Source organism: Zonotrichia leucophrys, chromosome 1 (assembly GCF_028769735.1).
Source record: "Zonotrichia leucophrys gambelii isolate GWCS_2022_RI chromosome 1, RI_Zleu_2.0, whole genome shotgun sequence".
NCBI classification, from domain to species: Eukaryota; Metazoa; Chordata; class Aves; order Passeriformes; family Passerellidae; genus Zonotrichia; species Zonotrichia leucophrys.
The window spans coordinates 105903958-105927519 of NC_088169.1; the positions used below are offsets into that span (position 1 = coordinate 105903958).

The 23562-nt window shown below is 38.0% G+C and overlaps 1 long non-coding RNA gene across 2 annotated transcripts; it reads left to right on the forward strand.

The window, feature by feature from the left end:
* Positions 1 to 204: 204 nt before the first annotated feature.
* On the forward strand, positions 205 to 22961 carry LOC135443162 (uncharacterized). Of its 2 annotated transcripts, none has more exons than XR_010438854.1 (4): positions 205 to 272; positions 16822 to 16897; positions 22412 to 22591; positions 22696 to 22961. It is a non-coding gene; the product is annotated as an uncharacterized LOC135443162 (long non-coding RNA). The 2 variants fall into 2 exon arrangements; XR_010438855.1 differs by lacking the exon at positions 205 to 272 and adding an exon at positions 16340 to 16622.
* Positions 22962 to 23562: the final 601 nt, after the last annotated feature.

Below are 23562 nucleotides of genomic sequence, written 5' to 3' on the forward strand. Positions count from 1 at the left end.
AGTGGATAAGCTCCCTTGGCTAGGTTTCCACACTAAATATGTGTAGGAAGACACAGTATGGGTAATGTAGAATGTGATCTTATCCCTCCAATGAGTTGCAGCTGAACCAATTACTAAAGATTAGGAGCGGGCCTGATAACAGGCAACACCTGTAGCCAATAACAACAAGTGGTATAAAAGAGTGGATTGGTGGAAAGTGGAGTCAGATTGCTGCTGCAAGGACCAGGAGCAGTCAGTGCTTAGAGGAGATGCCTGTGAGAAATATTGAAGAGGTATGAAACTCTGGTGCTATGGAGTTCTTGCGCTATAGTGATAAAAGGCCTCTTGATATAGAAGGCACCATACAGTGATAATAGAACTGTAATAATATATAAGACAACAAATATCTATATTTATTTATTTATTGCTATTCGTTGCTACTCTACTTTGTATTTCACTTCTACTGCTTGTCTTGTACTGAAGTTGAATTTCCATGCTCCAGGTTTGTAAGTGCTTTTTACCATGGTTAAAAGGTGACACTACTCAACCACAGAGGTTTCCACTGAACACACAAGTCAATCTCACAGCTAAAAATATTCAGAAGCTGCATGAAAAATGGATTTCTCTTCCTAAAAATAATTTTTTATATGCATATATGTAATTTAAGACTGTATTCCAGTGGTAGTCCATAAAAAAATTACAGGAATGTCTCATAACTGCCAGTGCTGTGAAAGTCCTCTTTTAAAATATAAGAAACCTTAGAATGGAATGCTTGGAGTGGTAAGGCTTCCCATTCTGGTGTGCTTTCAGTTACTCTAAGCTCTATTTCTACTCTTGACCAAATGTTCTTCCCACCATAAGCAGAGAAATGTTTCCTGAATAAGCTGTCATTGAAACAGATACCTCTTGGCACAAATTTCTATGACTAGGCACTTTCTAATGAAAAAAAAGTCAATCAAAAATTCTCAGTAAGTTTCATACAAATAATCATTGAAATTAGACAAGAAGTAAATGGACTTGGCATGTTAAACCAGCATTGTTTCCAAGCACAAGGCATGGAAAACAGAAGCTCCTAGAGTGGTTTTAAAGTGAAAGTGTAATTGAATTGCATATATATTAATCCAAACAGTATTTCTCTTGCTTTTAATCCACTGGAACTGGCAATTTATATGCACAAGCAGTTCTGCCCAAGTAACCAACCTTAAAATGCCTTTGTATTTAAATAGAGTGACATCTGACATTTCTGTGTCCATGTCTTACCAGACCTCTGTTTACCCTCTGGAAGGTGCCAGCATAGGGGACAGTAATGTAAAGTGAGAATTTGCCTGCTGGTTCGAGGACAGCTGGAATTCTGATTTACTGTGAAAGTTCAGGATGTCCCAATTAAATCAGGACACTTGAGAGATATGAAGACTTAAATGTCCCCCAAAAGCTTTGGTCTAATGTGATTAAGCTGGCTGGTTTTGCTAATGATAGACACTTTCCAAATTGCAGAAAAATGGTAAGTAGGTATAATGGGGTTTTACTGTTGTGTTCTTATGAGAATATGCCCCCAGAAAAGATTTGTCTTCCCTGCTTCCATTTTCTATTGAATGCCAATTATTTTTAACTTCTGGAACGTATAATCTAATCCTCCTTGAGATACATGATGCCCTCAGCTCTTGGGAACATCATGGTCCTTTATTTTTACCCCTACACTCCTTGCTGTCTTTTCTTCTTTGAACTTTACTTGGTGATTTTTGGATTGCCTTTATGAAACCATGCCAATGCCTATATCTTCTTCATGTGAACAACACTGTTCATGCAGTGAGTACTGACTGACCCCAAGGTGGGAAGGAAATGTCCACAATTACACTGTGCTGTGTAATGCTGCACAAACATGCAGTGCAGGTAGAGTTTTGAACAGGTAAAAAAATCATTAAGCCCTAAATATCTGAATAACATTAGGGGTTTCTCTCAGCTGGAATTATTGGTGAACTGTAAGCAAATGGAACTTATTGCATGACTTTCACAAAGACCTTCTCCAAGAATTGAAAGGGCAAATAAAGGAAAGTGTGTGTTCTGCACTGCGGAAACAGCCTAAAAAGGAATGAATAATAGAAAGAAAATCCACTTACAAGCTCATAATTTTTAAATTTCTGTAATTGTCTAATGTTATTTAAACACCACACACACAAGTTTTAAGTCAGTGATAAGTTCCCATTTGCCATGAAATGTCTTTCTTTAGCATGATTGCGTCCTTCTCTCCCCACCATGACAGATTGTATTTAATTGAACAGTTGCTGGTTTAGAACTGTCATTAAAACTGCATATATTCAAATAGTCTTAGTACAGCATATTGCCCTTTCAGTTCATTTTCTCCTTTTATGTAGCAGTAAATATCCCTTTGTGTTCTGCTTCTAATTTATTTAGAAATAATGTGCTTCTTGCTAAGTGCAAAGAATTTTTTTAAAGGATCAGCTAAGCTGGTTAAGTTGCTTGTTAATGTATTTTTTATTGACCTAGTGTCTCTCAGTCCTTACACCATTGAACTCCAGGGTCTTTTTTGACAGGATACACTTAGAGGAAAAACTTGGATCTAGCTCTCACTTTTTTCCAGGATGGTTTTAAAAGAAAATTCATGCTATAAAACTAATTCTGGCCTTATATGAGAGAGGAATCTTGGACTTTAAGCAGCCAGCACAGATCCTGACTGTAGGTATGCAGAGGAGAGATGTCTACCTCGCTGGAGATTTGCCAGAAGGAAGAATTTAGGGTGCTTAAGCCATACCCACATTACACATCCTTAAACCATGTCCACTCTGTGACTGGCTGGAGAAAATGGTTTTGGCTGCCCTCTCGGTTTATACAGTCCTAGTTGCCCTTTAAACACAACCATGCAGAAAGTCAGAGAGCAAGCTGGTTGTACAGATGTTTCCAACAACAGGTACATCCATGCTTTCCTTCTGTTCTCATTCCCACTGTTTCCATTCCTGGGATGGAACCAGCAGGAATAATGACTATTAAACATTATTGCCTACTCTGCAGCACTCACTACTTAAGCATTTTTAATCTCTTCTTTGTTTCCTCTTTTATTTGTTGGAGGGATGGGTCTAGGCACACAAGAAGCTTAAATTAGAATAGCTAATTCTATAAAATCTAGTAAGTGGGAAATACCATCATGCTGGAAGCAATGGGCCAAACCTGTGGCTGCTGTGAGCTGAAAAGCTTCATCAGCATAGATGGAGCTGAGAGAAATCTCAATACACTGAGGATCTGGCCCATTGTTTGCTGATGATCTATTTCCACAATGCCTGTGACTTTTATATGACATGTGTGGAGATTGCCCTGAAAGTTTCATAGACTATGAAAGAAAGGGATAGTTATCACCAGTGACATATATAATGCTTGAAGAACTCTGATGTTGCTTATTTTTCAACTGTCTAAATGAGGTTTTACTTTGTTGAGATTCTTCCAGTAATACGGTTATGTATAGAGAAAATAAAATTAACGCTTCATTACTATTCATCATATGGCACTGGAGACAAACTTGAGAAAATATACATTATTTACCATCAGCAACCTAACATTCTCTGAAATGAATTAAAAACAATAAAAAAGTATCACTAAGCTACCCACTAAGAATTCATCTAAGAAATAATCTAGCAAAGTTGTTGGATGAGAAATAATTGTACATTAATTAGGGAAACCTAAAAGCCATCCCAATTAAGATGAAAATTAGGAACCAAAATAGAGGAGTTAGAGAGTCAAGAAAAATTTCTTTGGACTAGAATTTCTCAAAACTCTCAAGTTATCGACAGCAGGAACAGAGTACTTAGAATCAGAAAGATCCATGATCACTGATAAAATTTGCATGAGAGAGATGCATTTTTGTAAACATAGTTAATTTTATCACCATGGACAAATTCTAGGATGATTTTTCAGACAAATATCGAATAGTTCAAGCTAAGCTTTTATGTGCCTGCAAAGAGCTAAGGTAGACATATAGGCAGAGACCACCATCTCAGTGTCAAAACTGCTAAAATCTTTGCCAAAAGGATCATATCATGTATGTGTACCCATGCGACATTAAATAGAAGTTGCAAGTGCATGTTTCTCAGTTGGCAAGCAGATATATAATGTGTGTCTTTATTTAGATTGTACATGGGTACATAATGATACACACATCTTTCTTAAACTGATGCAAAACCTTTTTGTATCACTGAGAACTAGAACCCTGTTCAGAAGCTGTGGTGTCACAGTATATGCAAGTGACACTAATCACAAAAAAAAGGAAGGAAGAAGCAACTCAAGGGCCTACACCTGCAAACACAATTGGAGTATAACAACAGAACCACTGAGGTGGCCAATGACTAGTTAAGCAGTCATAATGACATGCTAGCATGGGCTCTCTAAGTATCCTTTTTGGTCAAGGACAGATTATAGTAAAAATAATTGTAATAAAAGACAATTTTAGATTCCTTTGCAATGAGCCTTTACAAAAGCAATATTAGTAATATGTGCTACATAAGCATATTTTGTACAAAGCCAATTAACCTCTTTATTTGAAAACAAGAGCTTCGTTTTTGTTGAATACAGCAGCTAATCCTTTGCAGCAGATAAATTTCAGCAATATGAGTGGAATGAGTTGTACTTGCTATACCCAATGTTCTTCCACAATTGAAAGATTAAATATTTAATTTGCTAAATACTGGTATTTATGAAGGTTAGGAAACTTTTGGTATAGGAAAAGTTGAGGCGTCATCGGAGGACATGATAAATGTTTGCACTAAGTCCATCTTTCCATTTATTTCTTTTCTTGACCAGGTCAGCCCTACAGGTAAAAACACACCCTTTTTTAGTCAGCAAATTTCAGCTTGTGTTTAGTCAATAAAAGTCCATAATCAGCTTCAAATTAGTGTCATGATTGTATGGCTGACAAAAACACTGCTAAGACCAGCTATGTTTGTTTTTTATTTAAAAATGTAGGAAAGTTGCATTGATATACAAGGCAATGCAACTGTTATTTCAACCAGTTAAGATTAATATATTTCTCTGAGATGCTTAATACAGCATTCTACATATCACAGGGACAAATGCCTAATTACAGTCCTGTCTTTATAATTAGGACCACACAGATTGATGTAATGGTAATTCCTGATTCATGGCAAGACTGATGAAGCGAATTAAGAATAAATAGTACAATGAATTAGGAAGAAAGAGTATGACAGTGTGGCCAGAAAAACCTTTCAAAATTAAATTTCTCTTATAAGAAGATTGTAAAACAGGTTATGACAGGGCAAAACAGGGCAGCAGATCCTCCATTCTAGAGACGAGGCTTAAGTTCTTTCCTCTGGCAAAGCCTCATTTGCAACATTTTCATCCAAAAGCAGCACCAATTTTTGGTCTCTACACAAAAACAGAGAGACACTGAGTAAGGCTTAACCTTTTGTTCTGCCCCAGCCAGACAGGGCTACTAGACTGTGGCCTCAGCAAGGGACAGGACATTAGAACAATCTATTATCTTTCTATACTCAAAGAACAGAAAGCTTCTTATTACAGGTAGTACATTTAATTTTGAAAACAGATCTATTTTTCTTACATGTAATTGAGTTCTGTTACAGAACACAAAACAAGGAGGGCTCACTGTCATCTGCAATGGAAAAAGGTCGATATCAAAGGACACAGACTTGAGTTCCCTTTTATTTTCAAGGGCATAAGTTTCTTTATAAAAGGTTTCCAGAGCACAAGAACTCCTTTCTGCATCCACAGGGGCTAAATACTGTTTTCAGTGGGTTAAGGTCCCAGCTGAACCTACACAATTTTTTTCCCTCTTCAAGCAGAAGTTTGTGATCACCAGCTGCAGTCAGGTCTCCCATATCTTAACTCCTGTTTGACTGGATTTCTCTGCTCTTACTTTGCTGTTGAATGTGGTTCTGGTTTTTCCCACCTTGTCTGAAGGGGCAGCAGGACTTGCCCTAACCTGTGTGACCTTCTTCCAAATCCTGAGTTAAAAAAGGCAGGCTGCTGGCATCGTGCAGGTTGGTTCTGCTGCAAGAGTGGCTGTTGAAGAGGAATGGCTGACTCAGCACTATTTGAAAATAATTTTGGCATGTCTCAGTAGGATGTTACTGGTGAGCTAAAAGAAGGATGGTGATGTTAGAGCATAAATATAATTTTTTTCACAAGACAGGAACCATCCAATTAAAATGTAAGTCACTTGTGTCAGGGACTATCTATTTGTACATGACAAACGCTACTGAGGAACTGGTTTATAAGAAGACAAGATTAAATCAGTAATAGTAACAATAAGAATAAGAAGAATAGAAGAGGTGTTGAAAGTGTTGGGGGGGTTTTAATGGTGGGAAAGAAAGATGTAAATTCTACATCTATATGTCAAGCACACAAATGCTATGGTACACACTAAGCTTCAAAATAATATCATATTTGATCACCTTAGACAACAGAATGAGAAAAATGTATTTTTTGGAACCTGGGTGTTCAGATGATGGCACAAAATTGTCTCTTCTTTTAAGCCATAAGCAGATTGTCTAATTTCTCTGTCTACACATGACTATGTTCCTTTATAATTTCTGTATCTCAGCAACCATATGTCCTCCAATGGACACAGGGCTTCAGCTCCCCATATTCTGAAAACTGTGTCCATTTATACTCACACCATATCACTGCCACCTGCTAAGCATGACATTCTACTATAGCTTTCTTAGAAACATGAGGAGAATATAGCTCCTGGAGAAACCTTTCCTCTTCCTCTGTTCTCAAAAAAGTGACAGCTGGGTGGGTGACTTCACTTGGCTGCTTTAGGTATCAGTGAGGTGCTGCTCAAGCTATCTATATCAAGACCCCTGGGTTCCTATGTCCATGCGGTTAACTGGAGTTTTCCTAAGGTGCATCCAAGAATTTAAGTGAGACAGTAGATAAAAAGAATATTCTTCACGCGTTAAAAGTGTAGACCTGAAAATCACAGTGATTTTCTTTCCTTGTAAAAAAAATCTCATGTGTCTTGTATTGTCTCCATTTTGCAGTGGGAAAGCACAGAGTCCTCTGTAAAACTACTACACACAAAAGCATACACTGTTGTATATTTTATCTCCTGGTACCTGTACCTCTTAAGAAACTCTTACTGCAGCTGGATATTATTTAAATAATGAAAAAATCTAAACCTTCCAAAACAGAGAGAGATAATTGGTATCACCTTATACTGTTCATGAGAGGATTTTCTGGAGAGGAATTATAATCAGGGTTGTTTTCTTACCCTGTGGTGAAAGAATGCACACTGTTGAAATTAACTCTTAAAATGAACTTAGTCATGTTTACAGCTGCTTTACTAAAAATATGAGAAATAATGGGAACATGTGAGCCTGTCTGCAGTTCCTGTCAAAATCACAATGCAAGACAGTTCTGCAGCAGATAACATTGATTAATGTTCCCATACAGCAACGACAGCGCACATTTATGGACAGGCTGGTGAACCTTTGCCAAAGCTCACTAAAAGCAGCTGCAAGGCAGGACTGACTTTTAACCTCCCCCTTTTAATGCAGGAACTTCTTGGCATAAAAACTGTGCTGGTAGCATACAACCTGCAGGGTTACCATTACAAAAACAGATTTGGCCAGCAGGACATCTCCATTTCCTGAATAAACTCCTGACAGATCACAGGGAAGTTAAGTTATACAGGCATATCTGGAGACTGGAGGAAGAAGCAACCAGAAGTTGTTAATTCTGAGGATACTTTTTGAAAAAGATCCCCACATTTTTGATGTGACAATTTCCATTTTCATTGGTTAACAAGTAATATTATTTGATATGAGAGTTGAACACCTGCAGAGTGTTCTCCATTGGTGAAAGCTGTGCATATGAATCCTTATTTCTGCAGACAAAGTGATCTCTCAACAGTGGAGTGCAGCTTTTGCTTTTTTCAAAAATATATTGTGAAAGTGCAGGAGAATTGTTCTTGATTTCTGTAGAGTCATGTATGGTTGAAGCCAGAGTGCCAAAAGTAGCTTGTCTGGGAGTTAAAAAGGGATATTGTAGAAGAATGGTATTTTCCTTCTCTTTGGGGACAGGAAAACAGGGAATTCCTTAATAAGGGATGCTGATTAAGGAAAGATGCTTTTTACTACTCAGAAAGTTATATTCATGTCAAATTCCATTTTCTGATTTCAGCAATATATTATTAGTGTCATTTTCTGGAACAAATAATGCTGCAAATAATTCCAGCAAGTGCACTTAATATAGATTTGTTTGCTGAGTGGCGGTGTCTCCCGCCAGGGTTAAAGGTAGAATAAAATGATGCTGTTTATCCCATGGGGAAAAGAAATGATGAGATTTCTTGCTTCCTCCCTTGTTTCTGTCTGTGAGCCACTGTGATCCCAGGTCAGAAGGTCTGTCACACGCTTAAGGAGGGAATTCTTGCACTGAGCCCTTTGTTTCTGCAGAGCAGTACCAGTGGCCCATTGTGCCATTCATTAATGTCCCATCTCTTTGCTTATTGTTCTGTTTCTTTAAAACAAACCCCTGCCCACTTTTGGAAAAAAGTTCTGTGCTCAGCTCTTTAGTTCTGGATTAGAGCTTTCCTAATAACCCAAAGTGAGGGTGTTGAAGCAGCTGGAGGTGACATGTTAGAGCTAGGAAAAATGAGGTCCTTCTGAGAAAAGAGCTGTGTAAGATGGATTATTTTTCATTCAAATGAGAGCTCCCAGAATCCTTTGGGCCCCAGTCCCACATCCCCTCATCCCTTTGCTATTTCACTCCAGGAAAGCCAACAGAAGCATCACCAGGCAGCCACCTGTGAGTAGGTGCATGTACAGAGCCTTATTCCATCAGTCTTCAGTGGGAGACAAAAAATGATGGAGACAGTTTTGCTGTCTCAGCTACTGGCTGTGAAAAAAAATCACAAAATCACAAAAAGCTGCTCGCTGGTTTTACTATGTGAATTACTCTCCTAAAAGATCCAGATGATCTATATGGGTGCAGAATCCTATCAGAACACACACTTTCTTAAGAAATGACAATAGCAAAACTCTTGTTTTCAAACTGAAAGCTGCAAGCAATTCTTTCTATGAAGAAATGTTTGTAAATGGTTCATCTTTATACTGTTTGCAGACAAATAATATTAAAACCAAAAAATTTAGCCCTTCCAGTTGCATGTAGAAATCATGGCCTGCTTCTTTCAACGCACACTATTGTAGGTTTCAAATCAAAGTGTCCTAACTCCTTTTATTTTTGGCCAAGAAGAAACTAGGCTTGCAGTAGGGAAATGATAATGCTAACATGGGTAAAATTTCCTAAAGCTGTTGAAACTTGCAGTCATGCTAACGTGCTTTCAGATCTAAAATGTTTATTCTCTTAAGAACGAAAAAGAAATTGTTGAAAACAATGAATCTGCTACTGAAAGCTGTTACTTTTCTCCTGAGAATTGGTCTGAAAAATCACATCTGTGAGTAGAAATAAACAATCACCTTTCAAACAGTGATTCTGGTAGAATCCTCCCTGTCAACAGGCCCATTTTAATCAAATACTCTCTTATCAGGCAACCCACACACAGAAACTGTAAATGTGTTTTTTATGTGGAATATTTGTATGAACATTTGAATAACTTTAACTTTAAAAGTCAGCTTGATTACATGTAAATTATCATGAGACACAAAAAATTGCACCTAGATCTCTACCTCTGATTTATCTACCCATCTGTTTTAGTTTCAGATGATTCGTCTTGAGAGCACTAGAACACATCCTGAAACATGCAAGATTAATCAGTCCTGCAATGGACTTATGTAAATGCTTTACTGTGAGATGTGAGTTGTGTTCTTGACTTCACTGAATCTACTCACTGGCTTAAAACTTAGTCAGTCTGAACAAACAAACTGCAGAGGTTTCATTTCTCTTCCTATCTTTCCCATAGACCAGATGGATTAATTGTCTTCTCTCCCTTCTGATATTTTAATCAATTTTTCTCTTGATTTTTCTCCTTAGTATAAGTATTTCCCTTCTAAGGAGAACTTTCTACACTCTATAACAAGTTCTAACAGAGAACTTTGACCATCTTAGATAAATTTTTAGTGCACAGTGGGGGTCTCAGCTATAATCAGAGCTCATCTATAATATTTTTACCTAAATATGTTCAAAAACAACATTCATAACAATTTTGACAGACTATCAACTGTGTTAAACATTCTGTTATATGCAGGTCAAGAGGCTGGTTTTCTTAAAGTCAGCTTAAGGAAGGGTATTTTCATTTTGACTCTAATGAGGAATTCAGCAGTGTACAAACGAGGCGTTTATCAGAAGTTCAATAGGTGTGGATTGAAAGAATTTGACTGCTTTTCCACTTTTCAGCTGAAAGTACATTGCCACTTTATCAAGAAGCATATTTGTCCCAGTGCCACAAAAGCAGAATTTCTTTCTTCAAGGAAGAGCTGCAAACATGCACCTATGACTAGAACAGCTATTGACACAGAATTAAGGGCATTACCATAATTTGGAATAATTTCTACTCTTCCATCATCAATAGGATTTAAGTTCTGGGATTTTTCCCTCCCTAAACTGATGGCACTGCTGTTCAAAATAGACCTTCTGTACAAATTACAAGTGGCACTGTTTGGCTGGCACATGAAACTCAACCAATTATTTTCAGTTTGATTCATACTGGGTGTGCCTTATTTCTCCCTTAAAGAAATTAAAAATGCCCATTTTCAAAAGGAAAGGAGCTGTGAATAATCCACGTTTTATATAAGCATTGCTAGTAAGCAGAGCAGAATAAAGATGCCTTCATTTCACTAACAATTATGAAAAGATCATATCAGACAATGACCTTTAGAAATGCTTCAGTGACCACAGTGTCAAGCTCTAAGTCCTAAGTGGGAATTCTTCAGCTAAGCTTTGACTTCACTTTCACTTATATGCCTAATTTTGCCTCATTCATGTTAACATGATTTTTACTGATGACTTTAAAAAGGACAGAACAGAGCCCTGATGTGGAATAAGCTAAAAGAAATTAATAGACAGCTATATGCACAGCAGAGAACTGGATTTAAATGTGCATTTCCACTTCCTGGTTTCTTGATTTTCCAAGGACATCCTTTAGCATTTGACGTTGGTGCCAATTAGAGAGAAGGTGGAGGTAGAATTTACGGCACTGCCATCGACAAAACTCTCACTGAAGCAAATGGGAAATACGTGCATGAATTTGGCTGAGTGTCAGCAAGGTAGAAAAGAGCCAGCTGACTGATTTTTTTTTTTCAGTTTGTAGATGGACTAATAATCTCAAAAAAAGCAGTGGGAGAGAAATGTCTCTTTGTTAGGGCTTAAAAGTAAAGTTTGTAGGTGAATTCCTTGTAACAGCAGTCCTCATAAGATTCAACAATACAAATCCGTATCATTCTCTTGCCATTCAAGGTCATGTTAACCTTCTTGAAGAAGAAGCCAAGAACTCCTTAAGTTAATCATCCTCTACATTGAGGCTGGTGCTTATTTGATTCTGAGGTTTTTGCTCAAGACGGAACAAGCACGTGAAAAATTGGTGAAATGCAAGATTTCATTTGCACAAGGTCAAAGTGACCCAGATTTCGAGTGAGGTCCAAAGTATTATTGGTCCTTCACACAAGAAAAGTTCTGTGCACAGCTCATTTAATATTTAAGAGGTTTGCATAAGAGTATGTAAAAGAGCATTTTCTTCTTGCTCTGCCAAGAAAGGTCAAATAACTGTTAATACTGGATAAACCTCGTGTGAGTTCGAGTCCCCAGAGTAACTGGGATTATGGCAAGTATTCTCAATACACAACAGTTTATTCAAGCAGGAAATCCATAGGAAGGGACTACAGCACTACAGGTCCCAGCTGTGCAGCTCTGTGGGCTCTGGTTGTGCCTGCTGGGGATTTGGGCCCACAGTTTGCTAAGACAAGTAAGTGTAATGAGAACAGACAATTTATATTGATTGTGAGGCTGGTAAAAAGCTTTTGAGCATTCAGCTTTGGCTGTGAGGTAGCTCAAAAATGCAGGCAATTTTATTAAAAAGGAGTCACATTTTGAGTTGAATGACTTTATGACAATTTATATCTATGTTGTTGTGGTGTTAATATCTCACTGACTCAGGCCTAAACAACCAGTGTTTTCATTGGTGAAAGTTACTGGCTTGAAAATTAATGATTAATTTTATATTAAGTTTGGGAGAAAGAGAATAGTGAAGTCAATAGCTCTACCAAACAGCATGGTTTCCATATCACATTTAATTACACATGAGTTCTTTAATATTATTTCTTTTTTAAAAAGCACATTAAGCCTTTCTTATAAATATTTTAGCAGTTACATAATGGACCGAGTTGTTATTTGTTGTAGAATATTTTTTCTTCATATTTTCCTTCTGTCCTATCTGTTAACATGTCAATAGACAGCTCAGGGACATGGACACTGAAGACGCACAGCCAGTTTGAGACAAGCAGCCAAACTGGTAACTGTGACAGGCAGAATCAGATCTGAGGTGATCTTTTTGTAGAGTGTTACATCACACTGAAGTTATACACTTTTAGCAAGCAACTTTTAAGTGTTTGTCAGCTACTGCATTGAAAGGGGAACACAAAAGTTGTGACAAGTTATGATATTTTTCCTTTAAGTATTTCCATAAGTTAGAGAGACAGAGCTGAGAAATCTTTAATGTTGAGGTCTTCTAGTATATATTGGTGATCTACTGACTATCCTTGTGCTGAAGGCCAGAAAGTTTGAAATTCAGAGGAAGGGCTGCATCATGCCTTGAAGACAGATTCCTCACTGGGGAGGCAGGGTCCCTGCCCCATTTCTGGCACACAGGAGCCCAACTCCCTGCACCTATTAATGCAAGGGCAGAAGAGGCTCTGCTGCAGCTCGTTCCCAATGTGGCACCAGTTTGGCAAGGCCAGAAGCAGCCCTTGAGCTCTGGGAGAGTACAGGCTCAGCAGTGGTGCTTATCACTTCATTTGCTCAGTCCCTTCATGAGCTTTCACTCCCAGTAGCCTGCAGACAGGCCAGGAATTCTGCATCATTTGTCTGTAAATCCAGGGCCTGCCTTGCAACCACAAGCCACTGCATAATTTATAAAATGCAGACTGCTCTCTGCTTCTTAAACACAACCCATCCTAGCCTGAGCACCTCTTTAAATTGAACATTGTCTTATGCACTTTGATTGTGTGTGGAAATATACTGCTTCAAGGTAAAAGGAGAGGAGTTGAATTATTATCCTGAAGGCTGTTTGTACACTTCCACGATCCACCCACTCATCTTACCTTGAGGGCGAAGTGAATTGCATGGGCTGGTCAAGAACAGAGCAGAGCAGTCAAGTGCTGACTGACAAGGTTGCCCCTCCTAAGTGCTGGCTCTGAGCTCTGATCCCTGAGCACTATTGATACTCGGCAGTGAAGCAGAACTGCTGACGTTCCTGCTGGGCTCCTCACAGAAACCTGAACATCACCACTGCATTCTCAAATTGGAGCCAGAGTTCAAGGAAGAAAATTCAAAACAGGGATTTTTATCTTAAATGAAAGATGTTTTCGCTGTGGCTGCTATTCAGTTCCATACTCAAACTTTAACCTAACTTTAAACGTTGCACCTAACTTTAAACATTAAAACCCTATTGTGTACTGGAAGGCTAGAAGTCAGTTTTGTGATTGAACTTAGCTTGCTGAACTTAGGCCTATATCAAGAGAGAAACCTCTGAAGCACTTCTCTTTATTAAAAATATATTTCTACCGAGAGTTGACATGTTCCAGATATGGCAGCAGACCACATTTCTTGAAAGTTACCTCATGGTCTCAACCTTCCTAATGACACTGTAAACCACGGGTTATCAAACCAGATTTAAAGTGTGTGCATATAGAAAACTCCATTACAAAGGGAGCTATCACAGCTGGCCTGGCCATTCCTATTTTATTACAGAAGAAAACCAAATATGTATGCATGTGTATCTACTTATCTGTATGTATTTCATTTATAAAAAACAAAGGGCAAATGCCTGGCCCTTGGAAAATAATTACCTTCCCATGTATTTCAGCAGGGCAGGATTTCTCATATTTCTCATCAGCAGTTTGATCTCTAACCTGATTTCCCTCTGAATGTGGTTTAAACTTTACCCAGTTCTTTTTCTTCTCCTACTTTTTGTTTTACAAATGTGAATACATAATTAACTGTGATTATAAAAATGAAAACTTTGCATTTACACAGGCATGGTTTTTTACCTTCATTGATTAGAAATGTGTCTTTATAAGTTTTAGAACTATAGTAGAATATTAGCCATAAGTAAAATAGTTATTTTTCATTATTCCTCTGAGGTACACTTGAAAGTTAAAGCAATAATAAAATAAATGACAAAAAAAATTTAAATACTTAGGAGCACTTAAGAAAAAAACTCAAATGGTAAAAATAAAGAGAAGGGAAAATGTGCAAAAAGTGACTGTTAAAAACGTTGCTGCTCTTAGAACTTGTGAGAGTATTAACATTGCCCAATGTTATGGAGCAATGGAGCAAGCCCCAGATGGGCACATGGTGGGCACGTCTCTGTAAGGATTTTTACCATTGCCATATGCTGCTGCTGATGATACAAAAGGGGAAAAATCAGAGATGGAGGAAGCACAGACTGTAAACTTAATGCAGTGCTTTAAAAGAAATTGAGTGGGATGGAGTCTTAGTCCACATGTTATAGAGAACTTTGTGTAAATTTTCCAGCTTTTCCACTGAATACTTCAAGTAACAACATGAGGTGTATGTGAAGTAGGAGTAGATGGCTGAGTCAAGTTCATTGCAAATGAGGTAATAAAGAAACAAAAATATTATTCCTGGGTAGGTACAATGGAAGACGAAATCAGCACTGGAAGAATTTTCCTGTAAAGGGGATACTGTCAAAGGGTTTCCCATCACTGGAAAGTCATCCTTTATTTCTAGTACTGGTTTAAAAAGGCAAAGTACCATCAAAACTTATGTGGGATACCTATGTGTGTCATCTCTGCGCCATGCAGGTGGATATATGCTGAAATAATGCTGAAAAGCCTAGACATGCAAATCCTCAGACCTTTTGAAAGCTCTGGTTTAGGGTGAGCAGGAAGATGACCCTTTGCTCCCTCAACACTCTGAAGTCACTTTCTGACTCCAAGCTGGACAAATCACCACTGTCAGCTGTTAAATTAATTGAACCAACAATTGAGGGAGAGGGGCCCACACTTCACCCATTCCACATGCAGGAAAGTTCAGGAAGTGGGGGGAGGAAAGGGGAGGTTTCCTGATCTGCCAAGTAGACCACTCTGTGAACACTTTCAAAAAACACACCTTCAAATCCTTGTCTAGACATGGCCTTATGCAAGCCAGAGATAAGAATCAGCCCCTGAATGGGTGTTTTGTTATATAACCACCCATGAGGTGCAGGGAGTTAAACATTTGCAGTAGTTTGTAACATTCCTAAAGCATTACGTTTCCAGCAAAGTGGATTATCTTGTCTCATTTTTCTCTGATGAACAATCAACTTCGATCTTGACACATGAATTTATTATGCATGGGTTAGACAAACTGAGCCTTAATAAGCTGCAGTTAAAAACCTCACTTTGTGTTTGTGGAGAGAAAACTCAGCTCCTAGGTTGCCTGACAGGGGTATGAAATCGAAATCAGGCTTCTCTACCCTCGTCCAGCTCAGGGTGGATGTCTATATACCAAAGATGGGATGTTTTTTTTTTTATAGGTTTTGCTAGATATTTGATTGCTTTGTTGGAACAGTTCCACAGTAGCTGACTGAGCTGACCTCCAGATGTATCTCCTCCAGGGCATTATGTTCTGTTTCGCATTATCAGCTGCATGCTCCAAAGGTTAGGTTATGAGAGCTTGGGTGGGGCTTTTAACTCCTTCTTCCATCCCAGCAATCCTGACATGCCTGTTCTCCTGCTCTTCCCTGGTTAATTCTACCCAACAGTGGAACACAATACAAGCTCAGCTTGATTTAATAATTGCAGTCATGATTTATGTGCAATGGTGTCACTTCACTGAGCATTGATTTGATAGATAATGGAAGGCATGTGCCTGGCTTATTTGGAAAGTTTATTTGACACTACAGATTCTTGAAGGAATGTGCAGAAACTTCTAAATATATGGGACAAACTCACCTGGTGTAAATCAGGTGTCTGAATTGACAAGAGCAGTAATGGGTAAGGCAGTAATTAGTATGCATAACTATTTCAAGGTGAGTAAAATAAAACAGTTCCAGAGCCCAGAGTGTCATTGATTTACGCCAGCTGAGGATATGGCCCGTAGAACTGACAAGAAATGGCTATGCCTACTAATTACTGAAACTGCTAATGTATTTCAGCTGGTACTAACTGGTTTTATGTCACTGGAAAACTACAGAAGGGCTAGCTAGCTCTTGCAGATCAGACACCAACCTGGTTGTGAAGTTTTTTTGGTTAAATGTCCAGAAAAGTGGGGCTGCAGTTTATGCGATGACTGTTCTTGTTAGCATTAAACCCTGACAAGACTTCTCACTAACTTGGGCATCCTCCTTACAGTTTGCACCATCTTCTTCACAGATTGAGGCAGGATAAAAAGCTGATTTTTGGGTTAGCCTTCTGGCATAGTGTGGTTTGGGATGCTTTTGACACTATTACAATTTCAGGTGGTCACTCAGGAAGAAGCAGCTGGTGAGTACAGAACACTTCCATACTTGGTACTTGCTGTGGTTTGTAAGCAGCAAGAGCTGAAAACGTGTGGGAAGTGCTTTAAATGGGCTCACACAGTTTCTAATTTATGTAGAAGGTATTGAGGGTTATACTGCATGCCATATTTTGTCCTGTCAGATTTATGTCTCACATCACTTCAGTCACAGGTATGTCTTTCCAGGGATTCAAATCATCACTGAAGGTAAAAGCCCTCACAGACATGAGGACACCAAAGTCCTTCAGAGCACGGCCACAGGGTGAGTGAGCATTATTTCCCAGCTTCTGCTTTGTTCAATTCAAGGCCTGTGGTGTTTTGAAATGGAGGAATGTTTTTTTTATTCCTGAATCAAGTTTCTTTAGAACTTTATTGGTAAATGTTGGCATAATTGCCAGTGGGACTTGATCACACAAGAACATTTATAAGGATTTTTAATAATGAGGTCTCTGCCCTGGCTTTACTCTACTGCCACTGACACAAGAACACTGAAACTCCCCGGAAATATTCAGCTCTAAGACATTTTTCATATACTGGTGTGCTTAGCATATACAAAATATTCTGGGAAATAACTAAACCTTTGTCACTACTTCCTGGCAAGGAAGTTCCCTTTGTAATTTTAGGCTGGAAGACAAACAAGTGAGGCCAAGATTGTTCGTGTTCACAGAGTAACTTTTATTTACTTAGTCAGTAACACTGGAAAACAGATGGTTACGGAAACATGTGGGCAACTCCTTCACCCTCCATTCCCAGTTCAGTGCTGTTGGATAAAAGCCACATTAACTCTAAAGCTTAATGCAGTGCATGTGGTAAGAATTACACAGGAAAATTCCCATTAAAGAAATAGAGTTACAAATCTGACAGTTTCTCTTCTCAAGGCTAAAATTCCTGTCCACAAGCCAACAACAGAAGAAAAAAAAGATAAACATCTCTGCACCTTTTTGTGACCTGTGCTAGAAAAGGGTAAATGAAGAAATGATCAAATAAGGTTGTGATATTTATTTTCTTGCTTTCACAGTCTAAAACAAAACCTAATATTAATTGTCACAAGTATCCTTGTGCTAATATCTCCTTTTCATTCAATTGACAGGCTCTGTTTTGTTATAATGTTAATCCATTTTGACAATACAGACAGGATATCTTCATAAAAAGCAGATCTTAACAAGACTTTTTGTTGACCCTTACCACATAGCTAGGTTATTTTCATAATTTACCTTGATTATCCTCACTTCAGCTGTAGCCACAGTACTTTAGAAAAAAATTCAACTAAAACCAAATTGGTCAATTAAAAAAATCGTCTCAGATTTAAGATGCTAGTTGATCAGATGTTTTGAATTTTAAATTACTAAGTTTGTTACAGCTTACTTGTCTTAATATTATTCAATATTGCTGTGCATACTTTTACTAACACAACTGCTAATAAATCATTCTGAAAGAAGAAAAAGTATTATTTGGTATTTAGCCAGATTCCTTTTTTTTTTTACCCATTTTTCTTTCTTTCTTGGAGTTGTTTAACCACTGGGTTGGCTCTGGCAACATATAAGTACCTAAACTTTAAATAACAGCTTTTGTCCTATCTATTGCACTCATCCATTAGATCTCTTACATTTTCCTTACTCTTACCTAGACAATACATATATTAAGGCTGGTTATTCATTGTCTACTCTGTGAGTAGTCATTATGCCCTTGCAAGGAAAACACAACATGAAAGGAAAAAAAAAAAACCTGATTGGTAGCACAATGGATTTGTTTTGAACTCACCACAATAATTACACAAGGTGATGAGTGATGAAGAATCCAGCTCATTATTGCTAAGAAGCACCTCTCTTTTAGCTAGTACTGCATATCATAGATATAAAGGCCCTGGTTTATTACAGTGATTATTATTAGTCTAGTTGCCAATCCAAAGATCATATTTGATTGTCCCATGTGCAGCAGAATACTAATCTATTTCCCTTCTTCATTCTTCCTCTATGCTTGTATAGACAGGTACATTAATCTACTCTGCCAAGAACGATCTTTTTATCTATGCAGAACTAAAATGATTCTTCCCTCTTATCAGCATCTTCCTATAAGCAGAAGATAAACCAAAAACGTTTCCTCACCCCATGTTTTTGTCAGTTCTCTGCTTGGAGGGTGATCAGATCATTTTTAATTGCACACTGAGCAACAAATATCTGACGTTTGCATTTGAGTGACTAAGAGCTGAATTTTGTTGACAATACTAATATGCTCTTCTGTTTAATGTATATCAATTTTTAGAAGTTTAATCAGATTAACACTTTGCTGAGGACTCACAGGAATACCTCATTCTGACAGTACTCAGTGTTTGTCATTCACCAGATAACACCAAGCTAAATTCCTTCACCCAAAGATTCTGCATGCGTCACGTCCCAGGCTATCCTGGGAAGGAAAGCAGCAGTGCAAATAGACCCAGCTCTTAGCAAAGAGGTTTCAAAAGGCAGGATGATCCAACCAAACAGCTTGCTGGCAAGAAAAAGGGTCAGCCCCACTCATCCCCTTCCCTTCCCTTCCCTTTCCTGGGGCACTGCTCTTATCTCCTGTCAAACAGACTGAGCACAGTGAAAGGGCCAAGTGAATCATCTTCTGGGGGCCTGGTGACCTCACGGGAGGAATTTCACCATCATCTCTTTGGAAGGCAGGATCAAGCCTGTAGGGGCACTCTGAAGTAATTTATCTGTGGGAGGAAGAATCTAAACTTATATGATCCTCAGCTCGGCTGGAGGGATAGGTTTTCATGCAAAATCTTCATTAAATTGGAAGTGGAGTAAAATTTTCTTTTGACAGTGTTTGGCTGTTTGATTCATGTTTGAGATTTACTTAGGGTTCTAACTAAAAGAGAGAAAAATGAATGAAGAGGATCTCATCTGCTTGTTAGCCTATGAGTCAGCGTGGTAAGATTCAAGGTGTGACCCAAGTGCATTTTTGGGTGACATGTTAAAGCAAAGTTCTGACCACTTTGCTCATTAAAGATCCCACTGCAGTAATTATATCTGTAAAGTGTGTTAACTCTGATGACCTGGCCAGATGCCAAACTTCAAAATTGCATTCTCCCATCTTTGTTTCAAGTGGACACTGTAGTCCTCATTTCCTCTCCAAAACAGCTCCCTTATTCTAGACTGCTAAATCCTTCCTGTGTTCCACACAAAGTTTCAGCACTGTAATAGATTAAACAATCATTAAGTGCTTACTGTATCAACTTGTAAAGCAAGGGAGTATTTCACAAGATGAAAGGCAGCATAAAAATGTAAACTACTAATAGTTTTGGGCCCGCTCACTGCAATACGAAATTTGGCCAGTGGCAAAAAGTAATCAGCTGAGGGAGAGTTGAGTGGCTCCATTACCCATTGATGTGCAACATTTCTCCCAGCATGTTCAGTGTCATGAATGCATAAGTTTGACCTAAAAATCAGATCTTTATGTACATCGTGGTACTGGCTCGGCTTTCTTTTTTAGGTCAGATTCTCAACAGATTTATGCTGCGAGCAGTTACAAATTCTTCTTGAGAGACACTTGTGTCAAAAACAAAAAAAGGTAGTATTTGGGCTTTTTGTACATGCTTGGATTGCCTGTGTGGGCTCAATGCAAGAGAGTAATTTCATAAAGAACACAAACAAGACATCTGTGTTAAAGTTCTCCCCTGCCTGATGCTAGCACTGTGTGTTTAGAGAGAACATAAGAGGAGAGCACACCTGTAGCAGTATTTCCCTTGGTAATATCTCCCCAGATTCTCCCTCTACTAGGCTGTACAAGAGAAACAATACACAGGATTGAGGTGTGAAGAAATGATATACAGATGTAGCTGACACTGACAATGCAATTTGCATAATATGGTAATGTATGCATTATAGTTCCAACTACATACATGATCAAAGCATCCATTGTAAATGATAATGCAAATTAATTTTAGGCTCATTATTATTAATTGGACCTGAATAGAAATCAGATTCAGTAAAAATAGAATAAAGAAACAAACTGAAACTATTTAGGGAAACAGACATTAATGTGATTATTCTCTCTCACTCACAGTTAGGCACATACTCCTTCTGCCTGCGTTGCTCCTTCTGCCTTCTCTGGTATGATTTCACACAGAAATTCTCCTTTATTCTGCAGTTCATTCTCTTGGTTTCTCTTTTGATGTTCATGTCACTCAGCACACTTTCTTAAATGTTTTATTAAGGTCTGCATGGTCTAATAGGTTGCCATTACCCTCAGCTTGATTCATTCCTTTTCCAAATTAAATCAAGTTTGGGCTTGAATAATGTTGATAGGGACATTTGCGTAAACTAAGTTTGTTACTCCAGTAATGGGGTTGTTTTTGTGAATTAATGGGTCATTTGTTTTTAAAAACAGAACACCGGCATGTTCCTGATGTTCCTGCCCCTTCTAATAACTCTGTAATGGTGATCTTCTGTCCTGTTGTAATGGTTTCTAGCTTCTGCAGTGCCTGGAGATAAGAGAAGGATAAAACTCTAGGATCTAGCCATTACCCAGTACTGAAGTTCCTGTCCTAAAGTGGGTTTAAAATTATTTAATCATGTAATGTAATTATATCCTGATTTTTGCTAAATATTTACATCTGGGGAGACTACTTGTTTTTTCCTAGACAGTACTAGAATGTGATCTTCAGCAACTACAAAATTATTTAGCATTGATAGCTCTCACCTGTAAGAAGTGCATGGTTAGTTTCCTGAGAATTAAAGCCAGCATTAAGATATGAGCATCTTTTTTCTCTCTGTGAATATTTGAACTTAACAATAAACATGCTTTCATGCACTGGGAAAAGACTGCAGCAGTTGTAGATGCAAACCAATATTAATTTCTTCCTAAATTGAGGAAGCTAAAGAGGACAGATAAAGTTTGTGATCTCATTTCTAGGAACATTCGTCCGCCTCTCCTTAGTAAGATCTTAACGAATTCACTCTGGCATTTTAAAGGAAATGCCATTTTAAGTAATAATTATTCTTATTCATTTCCTTACTGTTATTATTTTCTTTATTACAGTTCTTGTGATATATTTATATGTGGCATTGTAAGAAATGTTAACAAAACAGCATTTTTTTTTTGCATGGTTCATACTATATTGATACTTATAACTGCAGTGACATTGCACAGAGCTTATTATCTTTATATTATGGGATGTATTGCTTCATACTCAATCACTTTCCTAAAATAATTTTGGAAAATCTGTTGAGCACTGTTGCATTTACTTTGCAGTGGCTACCTTTGAACCAACAGGGCCAATATAAATATAATATATATATATTTATATGTATATAAAGAGAGACAGTGTGTGTATATATGTATATATCCTCTGATCCATTATTGCCTACATCACCTACAGAGAGCAAAGGCAGAGTGAAAACTCTACTAAAGGAAGGCTAAATGGAGGTATTTTGTCCCTGTCCCTTGATGGCTACTCACATTTTTACCCTGTTCTATTTCAGATGTTTTCACCATCTCCTTCAAGAGAGATACATGCAAGGAAAAGCTGAAATACTTTTCCCATTGTCCAACATACAAAACATGTTGCTGGGGAAGTCCTGGTTACCAAATGTGTCTGCAGAATGTGCAGGCACTAGCAGCACTAGAGCAAGCACAAAAGATTGGCTTTGTCTCCTTTATTCATGATAAATTCACATTTTACTTCTTGTGCATTCGCTGAAGTCAGCAGGGCTCAAAGCAGAGTATGCAGATATTGATTTTGAATCCTGGACCAGAATCTCTCACTCTTCCCAAATTCCACATTTTTCAGAAATGCTGGTCACCATTCCAACAGCTCTAAAACTGGATGTTGCAGGTGTCTTGCATTGACAGCTGCAATTTTACTGATGCTGTGCAGCACAGGATGTCCACTCTCATTACGTCTCAAGACACAGGAAATGCAACTCAGTATCTGAATGCATAAGAGAGAAGGAGCCTTTTAAAGTTCAAGGTAAGTGCCATGATTTTTAAGTTGCTGGAGGAGAAGAAGAGAGCATTTAATGGATCCTTTACTTAATTTTGAAACTTGCCTTTTATTTTTAATGCTTCCTACAGGATTCAAGAAGCCTGTTGACACCAGTACATGCTGGTATATAAAAATCAATTACAGAATTTAATACTTATGTCTGCTGACTTCCAACCCTACAAAAGCCTGCACTGAGGAGGTTCAGAAATTAGAAGTGAAGAACTGCCAGGCACTTACATTCTTATTGTGAAGACTGACTGAAGAGAAGCATGCAAAACACAAGAATCAGAATGAGTTGCTACACAAATGATAAACAAAATAAAAATATATTGAGAAATATGCATGTGTTCACTGCACTCAAAATTAGTCTGTTGCATTATTTCCTGAGGCCATAATTTGCATCAGAGGTTCAGCAGGATTCAAAAAATCTGACAAAATATTAATGTGGACAACAGGAAACTCTCAAGGTGTAAACTCAGGGTTTCTAAAAATCCTGCTGGAGAGGCTATACCTTCCTACATAGTAAAGCATAAGGCAATTCCTTATTGTCAAGAGCAAGAAGGAGAATTTTCCCAAGAATAAATGTTTATTTCTTTCTTAGTTCCTTAAGGTTTCTCTAAAATTCTGCTCACTAATGGTATGATGCTAGAAATTGTGGTCTCCTGTGGTCTGATCAAACATGATCATTCCTACAGCTCTAATCAGGATGGATATTCAATAAATAAATAATTCTTGTGACATGCAGAAGGAGGAAAAGGACAAAGCACTCCAGGCCAAGGTCAGAAAGTCCCTATGAGCTCTCTCTTCCAGATTACTCACTGTATTTCCTATTTTCACATGGCTTATTCTTGCAGAATTTGGCTTGCCTGATGCCTTTCCGTTTCACAGGATTTTCTTTCCCAGATACTGACAATAGGTGTTTTGCCTTGGATAACAAGCATGACAAACTGTAAAGT